At 33.1% G+C, this 11,740-nt stretch overlaps 1 pseudogene across 1 annotated transcript; it reads right to left on the bottom strand.

Moving 5' to 3' along the window:
• Window positions 1-1,947: 1,947 nt before the first annotated feature.
• LOC111025026 (amino acid transporter AVT1J pseudogene) lies at window positions 1,948-3,824 on the bottom strand (annotated as a pseudogene). The gene is made up of 3 exons (XR_015791532.1): window positions 3,722-3,824; window positions 3,020-3,666; window positions 1,948-2,460 (listed from the first exon to the last, which is right to left on the bottom strand). The product of XR_015791532.1 is annotated as an amino acid transporter AVT1J pseudogene (transcript).
• Between the last annotated feature and the right edge of the window lie 7,916 nt (window positions 3,825-11,740).

Below are 11,740 nucleotides of genomic sequence, written 5' to 3'. Positions count from 1 at the left end.
CACCTTTCTAAAGTTCATGAATTAATTAAACAAAAAATATTGAAGTTCAATTATAAGGACCTACTAAGGGTGTCTTTTTTGGGAGTGAGCCAAAATCATTTTTGCTTGACAAAATCACTGCCCTTTTCATTGATCATGTTTCTAATTAATTAAAAAGTGATTTTCTAGAAATTTAAAATCACTTTAAATTGATTTTTAAGGTATCACTCGAATGATAATTTTGGAAAATTAGTTATATTTTAATATTTTTTTTTCCAAAATCAGTCATTCTACCATCATTTCCAAACCTTAAATATTTTTTAAAATTCATGATTGCATTAGACATAATTATGAAAGTTGAAAAGAAAAATTTGTAATTCAACTTTTTTTATAATATAATAATACAATTATGACTTTTGACTTATAAGATTTTTTTAGTGTAACAACATGTTGGTGTAATAAAAAAAACATGTTGGCATCAGAATTCGAACCAACGACTTTGTGGTGGAGCATATACATACACCTTAACTAATTGAGTAATACTCAAGATTAACTTATAAAAAAAGTTATTGATGCTTGAACCATTGAATTAATTCAATCACGGATTGAACCACTTATAAAGGTTATTTTTATTTTCCAAAATATTCCTTTATTGTTTCCAAAATTCCTACCCAATTTTATAAAAACACCTGTTCAAGATAAGAAACGAGAACCATGGACCATTACTAAATGTTTATTATCTCTAAAAAAAAAAACTAGAAACAAAAAGATTGACAAAGCATGAAAAACGCTTGTAATTACAGTACTCCACGTAAGTTTCTGTCTCCTCACCATTACAATTTTCAAGTGTGAGAGTTAAAACTCTAAATGCAGAGAGCCCTTTTAATGTTATTAAAGACTTGGGAGTTTCATCATCAAAGACAAGAAAGATGTGGGCAACTGGCAAGCGTTATAGAGCTTCTAATGGTATATAAAACTCTAAACAATATTCACTTGAAAACAAGAAAATGCCATTTCAGAAAAGCATGGAAACTCTCAAGTGTTTAGCAATTTTGGGACTGGTTTTTGGCGTTCGCCGGTTGGTGCTGCGGGCAGCCCGGCGGAGAGGTTCCATTGAGTTCGTGGAAAGTTCACGTCCTCAATGACATGAGCAAAGAGTCATTCTTTCTTCACTGCAAGTCCAAAGACGACGATTTAGGCCAACGAATCCTGCCAGTGGGGCAACAATTTTCTTGGAATTTCAAGGAGAATTTGTGGCAAACCACACTCTATTGGTGCTATGTGCACAACAAGGCAAGCCATGCATCGTTCCAAGTGTTTTGGCCAGTTGGCTTGCATTTAGATGTTAAGTTAGGGACTGCATTTAGTCTGTTTGAGATGATGGAATTTACTTGAAGACCAACGCCCATAATATATATATATATGAGCGCTTGCATAATTGGAACCTGAGATGTGAATTATCAAATTTGGATTACATTTTCTATAGTTTGATGTAATTTCAAGAAATTAAATAAAGTCAAATGAATGTACTTTGTTACCTTTTAAGAATAACACAAATTCCAACTATGGCCGTTTATAGAAAAAAAAAATTACTTGCATAATTGAAAAACAGGATGTGAATCAAATTTGGATGGATCCCATTTTCTCTAAATCATTTTGATTTAGCTTGGTTCCTTTGGATCAAAGAGCGGCCTATAATAGTCATTTCCAATTGTTATAGACTTTAAAAATTAAAGATACGCCATAAATTTTATTAGTAAATTTTAGAAATAAATTGACAAATTTTTTTATATTTAAGATTCTTAATTCTATCTTATTAGGAAACTTATTGAGAAGCTGAAAACAGCAAAAATGTACCAAACATACCTTTTATTATATCTAATGATTTCGATGGTCAAATAATCTGTCAAAAAAAGTAGAGTCAATGTTCTACATTGATTTGTAACTCCAAAATGAAATATGTTCATTTCATAGATGTTGTACAATGTCTTTTACAGAAGAATAGGTACCCACTAAGGCAACAAAACCTCCCATCATCATAATCCCAACAATCATTAGTAACTCCCAACCAAACCTGCGAGCAGTTTGGTTAATTTTAAGGTAACACAAACATGGGATTAGGACTGAGGTGGTGACATTTAAGGATGCTCCTATAAATGCCATCACATATTCAGAAAATGGAATAGACATTGCCACAACAAGTGTGGTGATGAGAAGTAAAGTTCTTACAACAATGGTCTTCAAATAGGTGGTGGGCTGAGGAGATGCTTCTTCTATGGCATTGGCTATTGGGTTTATTATGGCTGCATATTTGGCCACAGGGTTGATGAGTGCAGTCAAAATTGCTATTTTTGTATTCACTTTATCAACAGGTAGGTTTAAGGTTATTTGCGACTCGATGTTTCTTCCAAACATTAAATAACCCAAAATCGCCATCGAACCATAACACATTGTGCTTGCCACAAAGCAAATAAATAGAACCTGTGTCCAAAATTATAATAAAACAAGTCTAATTAATTGTTTATCAAGACTGCACAATGTTAAGGTTCTCGTACTGAAAAAATCAAGAACTTAATCAAAAAAGTTTATAATATACTTGAGTTACTTCTCTCATAGTCATTTTGAGATGGAACTCCATGAATATTGATACTCAAGATATACTTACTAAGAGTATTGCAAACAACGACAATTATTTTCATCGGTACGAGGGAATCCAAAAGCAAAGTCAGGAGGGTTTCTGCTAAAAGTTAACAACATCGTACCATTATATAGATATACAGAGGTCCATTATTCTCAACCAGGGTTGAGTATAGAAAGTACACTCATTTTCAAATTCATATGCCAAGGTAAATTGCCACCCATTTAAATTAATTTTCCTTCATATGATTCTCTCAAAACATAAATAGATTATTTAAGTAAGTTCAACACAGTAATTGACATATATCTCCAATATTAAGAAGCTGTAAGTTCAATCTCTCACCCTCACATGTTGTACTAACGAAAAAAAAGTAACAACGAGTTATAGGAGTAGTTTAATTACCTTGGAAAATTGGGTTGGATCTCTCATGGAAGTGCGCAGCGTGGGAAAAACAGGATGTGCACAATAACAAAACGCAAACAAGCTAATAGTGGTGGGCAATCCATGGAGTTTGAGAAGAACATCCTCTCTTTGGCTGAACCCAACCCCATCAACTGCAGCAGCCCAAGCCACACACAAAACCAAAACAACAGAAGCCAAAACCCCACCAAAGGAAACATAAGCCAGCGACTCCAAATCCTTGAGCCATGTGGTGGGCAATATCAGCCCAGCAGTCACCATCATAAACAAATGATTCCCTTCAATTTTTACACCCCCAATTTGCAAACCATGCCTCCGGAAAAGCTTGTCTAGATTGTCCCCTTCAAGTATCAAGAATTAAACAGCCACCAAATAGAGTTCAACGTAAACAAAAATTGACACCACGGACCTTCCTTTTGTGCCAAATGCCAATGCCCCAATATCAGGGAACCTTCTCATGCATGGATTTGACTCCATACATCTTTCCAAAAGTAAACCGGTGTAAAAAAAAGTTGCTCCCACTCCCAACAGAATCATCAAACTCAGCCACCCTCCCTGTGAGAGGGCCAAGGATATTGATAACAGCCCCACGCCTAAAAAGACGGAAAAAAAATGGTTATGGAACGGGCCTTAAAAATATGAAATTGAGATCTCCATATCGATATTTGAATTGGAAAAAGGAACCTGAGAGGGCATTAATTCCGTTGATGCAAGTGTTAAAGAAGGTGGTGCCTTCAAGTTGGAGCGGTGTTTCTGAAACTGGGAGTAGGCTCTTTCGGATCTCCATATTGCTTTCTGTTGAATTTTTCTAAAAACTTGTTCATATAATTATACCAGCAAAAGTGAAACCCGGCGTTTATTTATTTAATTCTTTGTTTACTCGGGCTTAAAAAGAAATCCAGTAAAATCAGGATTAAATTTTAAAATCACCATTTTCTTTTTGTCCAAAAAAAAAACATTAATACTACAATTTTGTAATAATTAAGACAGGGATTAAAAAAAAGATAAATTAGTGATCTTAATTCAATAATTTATATGGAGATAAATCAAATAAATTATTAAAGTTTAAAATATAGTAAGTACTACGTGACTAGAAATACTAAAGAGTGTTGAATATATTAGTTCTATAATCAATTGAGCTAAGCTCAAATTAAAAAATTAAAAAAAATAATAAATACTTCAAAGAAAATAATAAAATGATAAATTATTAATATTAATTCATGAATTTATGAAAATAAATGTATGCAATAAATTATTGAAATCAAGAAACTGTGACGATTTGATTAATAACTTAATTATATGTACATCGAACAATATTTTGTCTTGTATTAGCAAGGATACATAAAATTATAGAATATTCCTGACTCTTTATTATGAATTTAGTAGAATGAAGAATAAACCACGGGGCAAGAACAATTGTAATCTTCATTAATTGATCAAGAGTACAGTAAACCCATTATATAGAAGGGCTGAAGAATACAACAAATTACTAACAGCTCAAGTACTGATTTTGCAACTAATAACAGAAAAATAAACTGATATAAACTGTAGTCAGTGTGCTATCTTAATATCCCCCTCAAGCCAATGTCAGTAGGAGCAAAAACATTGAGCTTGGACCTTAAAGCCAGAAAAGACTTCGCAGATAGTGGTTTTGTAAGGATGTCAGCCACTTGCTCATGTGCTGGAACATGATAGACACGGAGCTTCTTTTGCACTGCCAGATCTCTCACAAAATATATATCAAGTTCAACATGTTTAGTACGAGAATGTAATATTGGATTTGCACTTAGGTGAACAACACCTAGATTGTCACACCATAATATTGGAGGCGTGGACAGAGGAATAGCTAGCTCAGTAAGGAGGGATTTTAACCAAACAAGCTCCATAGCAGCATTAGCCAAACATCGAAACTCAACCTCTGTACTAGATCTGGAAATAATGTGTTGTTTCTTCGATCCCCACGAAACCAGATTACCACCAAAATATATGCAAAACCCGGAGGTAGATTTTCTGTCATCAGGATCGGAAGCCCAATCGGCATCAGCAAATCCATGAACACTGAGAGCTGCTGGTTTAGAAAGAAGTAAGCCATGATGGAGAGTGCCTTTAAGATATCTGAGTATACGTTTGGTGGCCTGCCAGTGAAGAAAGGTTGGAGCATGCATGAATTGGCAAATTTTGTTGACTGAATAAGCAATCTCGGGACGTGTAATTGTAGCATACTGTAGAGATCCAACAATGCTACGATATAGTGAAGGATCGTTGAATAATGCACTACCTCTAGCTGAGATAACAGAGCCACTCAACATTGGTGTGGATATAGCATTTGCCTCAAACATCTTAGCACGATGGAGCAAGTCAGTAAGGTATTTAGTTTGAGACAAAAACATACCACCATTGGGAGTGTAGGAAACTTCTATTCCCAAAAAATAATTGAGTACACCCAAGTCTTTTAGAGCAAAGGTTTGATGAAGGCAGTCTATAAGAGATTGAATCTCATAAGCGGAAGATCCAGTAACAATGATATCATCTATGTATGTAGTAGTAACCTTCATGAATAATGACGTGTCAGCTCGAGAATTAACAAAACCAGCTTTAACTAAGAAGTCTTTTAATCGGTCATACCACGCCCGAGGTGCCTGCTTGAGGCCATATAAGGCCTTTTTGAGCTTACATACCAATGGTGATAAGGAAGAAGAATTAGGAGCAGAGAAACCAGTAGGTTGTTCCATAAAAACTTCCTCAGTCAATAACCCATGAAGAAAAGCATTGTTTATGTCTAATTGTCGAATCACCCAATTCTTAGCAAGAGCTATAGTTAATAGTACTCGAATAGTGATAGGCTTGACTACGGGACTGAACGTCTCAGAGTAATCAAAATCTGCCACTTGATGAAAACCTTTTGCCACTAAACGAGCCTTGTATCGAGATATGGAACCATCTGAATTCCTTTTTATTTTGAAAACCCACTTGCATCATATGATCTTTTTATCTTTAGGAGCAGGAACCAAATCCCAAGTTTGGTTAGCTAAGAGAGCTGCATATTCAATATCCATAGCTTGCTTCCAATGAGCACATTTTAGAGCAGTTCTAACATTAGGTGGTTCAGCATCTAAAAATTCAGTTAAAAATGCTTTTGGCTTCCGAATGCCATTCTTGGCGCGGGTCACCATTGGATGAGTATTCAATATAGGACCTTGAGATAATGTAGGTAAGGAATCAGGAAGGGAAGAGCTAGGAACTGATATAATAGTATCAGGTTGATTAGATGGAATATTGATAGGTAAGGAAGACTGCAGTGGTGAGGGGTCAGATGGAAGAGTAGTGACATGTATTGAAGAATTGGAAGGTGATGGTTGGTGGATATTAGAATCAGGAGGAAATAGATTTGGTGAAGCAGATGGAATTGGAGCAGGAGAAATAAGAGACACAGGCGCAGAAGGTAATGAAACAGTGGGTAGAGAAGCAAGAGAATGAGTGGACAACAGAGAGTTTTCTGACGTAGACTTTGATTTATAAGGAAAAACTGTTTCATTGAAAATAACATGGCGAGAGATGAATAATCTACCATTGTTTGGAAGACATTTGTAGCCATGATGAATATTACTATAGCCCAAAAATAGACAGGGCGATGAACGAAATTGAAGTTTGTGATTATTAAAAGGTCGCAGAGACATCCAAACACTTTGAGAAATTTGTAGTTAGGTTTGGTATGGAACAAAGTTTCCATAGGACTTTTACCTTGATGGACTTGTGTTGGTAGTCTATTAATGAGATAGACAGACGTAGAGAAAGCATCATCCCAGAAAGATAAAGGTAAGGAAGCATGAGAAAGAAGAGTTAAACCCATCTCAACAATATGGCGATGTTTCCTTTCAACAATGCCATTTTGTTCAGATGTATGTGGACAAGTAATCCTATGAAGAATACCATGTTGTTTAAGGAAAGGAGTGAAGGAGCGAAATTCACCTCCCCAATCAGTTTGAAGCATTTTGATAGGATGATTAAGTAGTTTTTCTACTTGAGTTTTGAAAGTTATAAATGTTTGTAAAGCTTCGGACTTGGATTGAAGAAAATAGATCCAAGTATAACGTGAGTATGTGTCAACAAAGCTCATATAATATTTGACACCATTACGTGAAGATATATGAGAAGGGCCCCACAATCTGATTCAATAAGTTGTAACGGCGCAATATAAACAGAAGTGGAATGAGAAAATGGAAGTTTATGATTTTTACCAATTGCACAGGATTGACAGAATTCTGAAATTTTATTAGAAATGGAGATATTGCACTGTTTAAGCACTTGCTGAGTAATGGTAGGGGAGGGATGACCTAGGCGAGAGTGTCATAAGGTATCATTTACAATAGATGTATTACAAGATGACTTAGAAGAACAGCAGGTATCAGAAGAATAAGTAGCAGAGGAGGTAAGCAATGCAGTTGGAGAGGAATTGGAACTGGGATGTGCTTTCACCATGTCAAATTTGTAAAGACCTTTATGTAAATGACCTTGAAGAAGAATTGTCCCATTGGTTTGATCCTTCACAAAGCAAGTAAAGGGATGGAACTCAAAAAATACATGGTTATCTCTAGCAAATTGACTGACACTAAGCAAATTTTTTGTCATATGAGGAACATGTAAGAGATTATCAATCTTGAAAATAGGAGAATTAGGTAGATTAGGTACAGCAGTAGAGTTAGTAGGTGAAAGGAATGTGTTACCAGTGAGAAGAATGTCCAAACCTGTTCCATTCCCTACATGTATCTGGTTTCCACCTGAATACTCATGTCCAACTGTGAAATTTTCTGATGAATTTGTAATATGATTCGTGGAGCCCGAATCTGGATACCAGCAGCTGTCAACATTTGAATTTGGATTAACAACCATTGCTTGCATTTGTCCATTGTGAAACTGATTTTGCATATGAGTGGGACCATACGCTTGAAAATGCTGACCACTATTCTGCTGCTGTTGGGAATTACCATTTGACAATCCATTTCTCTGCTGTCCCTCAAACCGGAAGTAACATTTCATTGCAGTGTGGCCAAATTTGCCACAAATCTGGCACTGTACTCTATTATTATTATTCCATTGTCTGCCCCTATGGAAATTTCTATTCCCATTATTTCGGCTGCCCCTTTGGCTATTTTGGTTGTGATAATTCTTGATAGAATTATCAGTAGGTTTCTTCTCTGTATTATGAAACATAAGATTTGCTACAGGTTGTGTTCCATCAGAATTGATCACTGCATTTCTTTCTATTCTGTTCTCATGAGTTAGCAATAAGGCATATATTTCTTGAAGAGGTTTAGGTTTTGATTTTGCAGAAAGGATGTAAACTATATGTTCTTGCATTGATATAATACATCCAACAGCATTCAGGGCACTAACAAGATTCTTCATTTTAATCGTGTAATCTTTAATACTCATATTACCTTTCTTCAGGTTTTGTAGCTCTCCTTTCAATTGCATAATTTTGTCTGTATTAGCAGTGGAGTACAATCGTTCCAACGATCTCCAAATTTCTCTTGCTGTTGTGCACTCTATCATTTGCAACAAAAAGAAATCCAGTAAAATCAGGATTAAATTTTAAAATCACCATTTTCTTTTTGTCCAAAAAAAAACATTAATACTACAATTTTGTAATAATTAAGACAGGGATTAAAAAAAAGATAAATTAGTGATCTTAATTCAATAATTTATATGGAGATAAATCAAATAAATTATTAAAGTTTAAAATATAGTAAGTACTACATGACTAGAAATACTAAAGAGTGTTGAATATATTAGTTCTATAATCAATTGAGCTAAGCTCAAATTAAAAAATTAAAAAAAATAATAAATACTTCAAAGAAAATAATAAAATGATAAATTATTAATATTAATTCATGAATTTATGAAAATAAATGTATGCAATAAATTATTGAAATCAAGAAATTGTGACGATTTGATTAATAACTTAATTATATGTACATCGAACAATATTTTGTCTTGTATTAGCAAGGATACATAAAATTATAGAATATTCTTGACTCTTTATCGATGAGGACCAAATCTTGTCCCGCCATCATTAAATGTTTGATAACTCATTATTTTTTAGAAAAACTTTCTATTTTTGCATTTCTCACCTTTTAGTTGTCAAACATTTAATGGTGGCGAGGACAAAATTGGTTCTTGAAGAGACAAATATATTCAAAAGTTTGATTATACCAACCCTTTGATACTACAAATTGACAATGTACACATGTGGATATCCAAATGCAAAGTCTCTTTTCAAGCAATATGAAAAAACTCTACCTCTGCAATTTAACAATAAAATTTAAAAGAATATATATTGAAAAAGAAATTAAATAAAAGAAGACTGAACAAACCAAAAGTTAATAAAATTAAAATAAAAGACATAAATTATAAATTCCAATTAAATAATTTATTTAAATGAAGACAATAAATTATTGAAATAAACTTGTACAATAATTATCGCTATAATTTCATTGCCTTCCTTTTTGCAATAAAATATTGTTAATACTCAAAAGAATTTCTTTATGAATAATAAAGATATTAAAAATTAATTTATGTATGGAAAACTCTCACTCAAAATATAATAAGTAAAAGTTGGTTAAAAATGGGGTGGGATTCACCAATATAAAAAATAATTTATTAAAGATAAAATTATAACTGGTAATTCTATAATAGTTAAATTTTTTTACGACGTTTATTAGAAAGCTAAGAAGAGGTTGAAAATTGATTGGGGGGAGAGGTGGGATGAGTTAGAAAAAAGAGTGGATGGACAAAATCGATAATCAACACAAAGAAATTCTAACGTGAAGTAACTGTTTTCTATATTTGTAAAAAATAAAATTTGCTAACATATTTGAGAATACATTATTTAATTTTGCATAGTGTAATTTCTCCTTGTTATTTTAATATGAATTTACGAATTCTTTTTAAAACTATTTTGCAAGATGTTGTTTGATTGAGAACGTGATATACCCAACTCACGAATCTGTTATAAGAGTCTGTTTGAGAATGATTTTAAGAGGGATAATTGATTTCGTGAAGGTAAGTTTTATATATAGTTATTTTAACGTTTCGTTACATAAATTTTCAAGTTATTTTTATATAATTAAAAGTGGTTTCGAATGATTAATATTTGAAGTTTAAAGAGAAAATTTGACAAAAGTGATAGAGAAGAACAAAAATATTAGAGAGAGAAATTTTAGAGGGTGAGAGACAAAATTGTAAACATATAAAAATTACCTTAGAAAAGAAATGAAAATTAAAAATTTAGAGAGATATTATAGAGAAAGAAAAGTTAGAAATAATAAACAAAAGGTGAAGATAAATAAAGTTAGAGAGTTAAAAAAAAAATTTAAATGGAAAAGCTATAATTTCTCAAAGTTTAAGGTGAAGATGCGATGAAATAGAATAAAAAGTTGAAAGTTAAAATTATAACCACTTTATAAACTAATTTCCTTTTACTAAAAATTACTCCAGGATCCAGGTGATTGACCAGGAATCGGATCACTTCAAGGGATTTTGAATTTTTTTAAAATCAGTTGAGAATTATTGTCAAATATGTCATTTTAAAATGGGAGTGATTTTAATATTATTGAAAATATAGAGTTCAGTATGTTTTAACAAAAATTTAATTAAGCAGTGAGAAACTATAATTATTGAAACGGAAATTAAAATTGAAGCTTTAGATTTATATCTTGACAACTCCCTCGTGGTGAATTATTCTAGAACCATTTTCAAATACGCCCTGAGTCAAATAAAAAGTAGTAAAGAAAAAATCGGTTTTTCACTTTTGATGTATATTGCCAAAGAAAATAGCGTTACACAAATTTTTTGTGTAACTTTCACCCTACTTTTTACGTTGACAGAAGAAATTTATTGTGAGATTATAACTACATATTTTGTTAGATATGTTGGAGTTATCCGTGGGAGTAATAAATATAAGAGGTTTCTCATCTTTACCATATAAATACAACTCCCAACTAGCTAGCTTGACATTTACAATGAATTCTGTGTAGCTTTCTTCAATTTGGCAACAAAACTTGTAAAGAAATTTGTTCCAAAAATTGTAAGAAAATATGGCAAGAAGTCTCAAATATGGCATGACTCTACTTCTGGTTTCGACATTTATAATGGTTGAATCATGCTTTGCATCTCCACTCGAGCATTGGAGCGTGCAGGTATTTAACGACATGCAAAGTCATCAAACTCTATCTCTTCATTGTAAGTCGAAAGACGACGATTTGGGACAGCAAAATCTCCGGATCGGGGAGCAATTTTCATGGAGATTTAGAGTGAATTTGTGGCAGACCACATTGTATTGGTGCTACATGCACAACCAACATAGCCACGTTGCTCTAGAGGTATTTTGGCCAGAGTCGCACATGTTTCTTTCTCGTAGATGCAAGGACAATGGTTGCATTTGGTACGCTCGAGATGATGGAATTTATTTGAAAAATGTTCCTGAGAATAAGTTTGAGCTTCAAGCTAAGTGGCAGCCCGGCTTGTAGAAATTTGTTCTCAAGGGAAAATATTATTCATCTCCTTATATTTAAAAATAAATGGAAATTGAAAGTTGTTACTGATGTTGGTTGAAAAATTACTATTTTACTATTTAGAAAGCAAGACATACATAGATACATAAACATAATGTTTCAAATGTCTCTGTGTGAATTGAACAAAAAG

This window comes from Momordica charantia, assembly GCF_013281855.1.
Source record: "Momordica charantia cultivar OHB3-1 chromosome 6 unlocalized genomic scaffold, Mcharantia_2.0 BLBB01000006.1, whole genome shotgun sequence".
In the NCBI taxonomy this organism is placed as follows: domain Eukaryota; kingdom Viridiplantae; phylum Streptophyta; class Magnoliopsida; order Cucurbitales; family Cucurbitaceae; genus Momordica; species Momordica charantia.
The sequence above is the reverse complement of the archived record's forward strand: the minus strand, read 5'-3'. Positions and strand labels throughout refer to the sequence as shown.